The sequence below is a fragment of the Thalassophryne amazonica genome, chromosome 12, assembly GCF_902500255.1.
Source record: "Thalassophryne amazonica chromosome 12, fThaAma1.1, whole genome shotgun sequence".
In the NCBI taxonomy this organism is placed as follows: domain Eukaryota; kingdom Metazoa; phylum Chordata; class Actinopteri; order Batrachoidiformes; family Batrachoididae; genus Thalassophryne; species Thalassophryne amazonica.
Window position 1 is genome coordinate 31,941,457 of NC_047114.1, and position 3,832 is coordinate 31,945,288.

A 3,832-nucleotide genomic window follows, 5' to 3' on the forward strand; every position below is an offset into this window, starting at 1 on the left:
TTTCTTGTTGGTCTTTTTAACATCTACCTTTTACTGTTAAATATATTTATTTCATATTATACATCTGGAAGACCCATAATTTTGTCTGAACACGCAGAAGTTTCACATTACAAATAATATTTAAGCATGTTATAAAATTCTGTGACATATGTCGCTGGAATCCTGCTAGCTGTGAGCGACGCCCTACGCCGTCTGGAAGTGGGCTTCCATCATCCTCTAAATCACACAATTTGGAGTGTCAAATTGAAAATAAGCTTAATGGAAATGATCACAAAAAGTTATGCTTGCATGAGGTGGGTTTTCAGGTGATTCAAAAAGCCTTATTTCAAAAAACTAAAGGAAACACTTTTTCCACTGTTACAGGTCACATGATCTACAGAAAGAGTAACATTTCATCTCTAATTTCGACATCTCTAATTTTATCGACGCAGTGTGGATCAAGTTAGAGATGGAGAGTCTGTGAAACATGATAGCAATATTGGATATTAAAAAAAAGATGTCAGTATTTAGCGACATTACCCATCCGTCGTCATGACTTGTGGAATTATTGCAAGAGCCTCCAAGAATGAGTTATCGCAAGATGACAAATCTCAGCAGTCACGTTCTGTCACTCAGTGAAAATGCTGTCATTTCGCTATTGTCTTTGTTAACATTCTGACAGTGTCACTTAACTTTTGCGCAAATCTAATAGAAACCCAGCTAGCATCTCAACAAAGACATGAATAAATTTTCACTTTCAATGCTTGTTTCATTTTCTACATACAGATGTGCTACAGCTAAATGACTTCCAGCTACATTTGAAAGAAAAAAAGACTTTTAGGTTAAGTAGCAAAGATACAACAGCGTTTTAGGGCCGCATTGAGAGGTTTTTTTTTAGACTTCGAGAATAAAGTCATAATATTACAAGAACAAAGTTGTAATTTTATGAGAAAAAAACTTGTGATATTATGAAAATAAAGTCAAAATATTATGAGAATAAAGTCAAAATATTAAGAGAATAAATTAATAATATTACGAAAATAAAGTTGTATTTATACGAGAAAAAAACTTGATTCTGGAAATTATACACTGAGAGCACACAAAACAACCTCCGTGACAACCTTCTCTGTGGTGTTGCACGCGATCAGTGAGGGAGGGCAAGTCCATTTTGTGACATGTTATCTCGGCACTTGTGGTGGCTTGTGGATGTGCTGTGACTTATTCTCGTAATGTTATGACTTTATTCTTGTAATATTACGAGTTTTCTTCTCATAAATTTCCGACTTTATTCTTGTAATGTTATGATTTTATTCTCTAAGTTGGAAAAAAAAACTCAATGTGGCCTTAAAACCCTAAAACACTGTTATACAAAGATATGTTCCACTTTGAAAACATTCATTTAAGCGTTAGTTGTGCTGCCTAGTTGAGACTAAAGCCGGATGTTTCAGAATGCGGTGTCACAACAGCTTCTCCTTCAGGATCTGGTCCTGGTTCATACTCCACTAAATACTGTTTTGTATTCAGCAGCTGCAGCCACAGAGAGTAAATGTTTAAGGGTAAATCTGGCAATCACACCTTCAGTCACTCTGATAGTGCAATCATTATTCATTTTAGCTTCCACATTAACTTGCTGCTTGACACAGAGAAGTGTGTGTTGTAAAGAAAGAGGATATTTGAGAAATCTAAAGCTTTGTTGAGAAGCTGAAGGCCTCTTGTTAAATTTTATTGCCTAAGTTCTGGTTGAGGTTTGCCATTATATTGACATCCTGTTATAGCCATGTTATAAACCCTGAAATTGATGATTTTTTGTATTGTTTTTCTGATGAATTTGTACCTATTCAAACATTGTCAGCTGTATTATTTGATGGTTGTTTTTCCAGTATCCTTGTATCTATACTTTGCATCTTAATGTTCAATATGTCATGTTCACTGAGTTACAGTATGTCAATAAAACAGACATACAATGCAGTGGGATGATTGTATTAATGACTATTTCCATTGAACTGTACAAACTGAAACTGACCTTTGTCACCATTTTTGCAGTTTTTGCCCCATAAATCCAAAACATTCAGTCACAGATATTCCAAACCATACCTTTTTGGAATTGTTCTGATCACATAAATAATGTGGTATAGTTTTCAATATGATTTGAGCATTTTAAATTTTGACCTTTGTGTAATTCTTCATTGACCCCTACCTGGCTACAGCGGCCACCCCAGGATGGCTGTGCTACTTTTTATGTAAGCCATGGTACACTGAGCCTGGATTCTAAGTGTTATTTCATCACCTTAAGCGGTACCGAAAACCTGCTTGGCCCATGGACTACAACGCAGATGATACTCCTCATCTAATTCTCCGCAAGTAACTGTTTGTTTGCCCCATGTCAATCCAGCAGTACCCAAGGAATCCTGGAGCCACATTTATAACATTACACATGCACAAAAAGGGACTGCAAAGAGGCGCATAACAATTTAAGCATATACATTGTGACTGGTGGGATAAATTCTGAATTTTTGAAGATTACATGTGGGGTGCCCCAGGGTTCAGCCGTTGTTGTTTCTGTTATATATTAATGACATACTATGCTGGGTTTCTAAGTCTGTGAGTTGTATTTTGTTTGCCGATGATACAACAGTGTTTTGTAGTGGGGATTATTTGGGAAAGCTTTTGGACATGATGGAAAGGAAACTACTGAATTTCAAACAATGGTTTGATTTAAACAAATTATCACTTCATCTTGGAAAAACAAAGTATATTATATTTGGAAATAAGCTGAGGAATTTAAGTAGCAATTTTTTATTAAAATATGCTGAAATTGAAATTGTAACAAACCAAATTTCTTGAAGTTTTTGTTGATGATAAATTAAGCTGGAAAACTCATATTAATTGTATTAAATCTAAAATCTCAAAAGCCATTGTAATCCTGCATAAAGCACAAGACTTGCTCTCCCAACATTCATTTGTTACATTATACCATTCATTACTTGTCCCATATATGACCTATTGCATTGAGGTTTGGGGAAACACATACAAAACAAATACAAATACAATATTTTTACTACAAAAGAAAACTATAAGAGTTATCAGTAATAAACCATATCGTGAGCCAACAAACCCACTATTTGTCTGTTTACATATTTTGAAATTCTGGGACTTGGTTGATATTATATCCAACCTGGTCTCACAGCAAGTCGTGATTCAGCAGCACAAAATATACATTAATCTATTGGTTTGTGATATTGTGATGAAAAGTGCCTCATTTTTGTCACGGCAGCAAGAAATCATTCTAATTCATTCCGTAATGGCTGCATAAAAATAAAAGTGAAAGGGGGGGGGGGGTGTTGGGGGAAGAAGTAGGGTTAGGTTATGGTTAAGGTTAGGGTTTGGGGTAGGAGTAGGGTTAGTAATAGAGAGTTAAAAAAAACCTGTCACGAAAATTTGACTCATTTCGTGATGGGAGCACGAAAAAAACGTGAGACTGGGCTGTTATATCACAATACAAATCATGTATAATGTTAAAAATAAGCTTTTGTCTCAACATGTCCAGGAACTGTTCAAAATGAGGGAGTCCAGCTATAATTTGAGAGGAACATTAGTATTTGATAAAGTAGTATTTAATAAAGACTCGTACTACCATAAAACGTCATTGTGTTACACAAAAAACACAAAAAACGTCATTACACCATAAAAGGTGTAAAAATTTGGAATAACTGTTCTGAAAGCATTAAATTATCTGGTACTTTAGTTGGCTTAAAAAGTCTTTAAGAAAATAATATAATTACTTGTTAAAGTATGAAGAGTTAGGTCAACTGAGTGTGCTACTGGTTTCTTTGATTGCACACTGTTGTTTTTC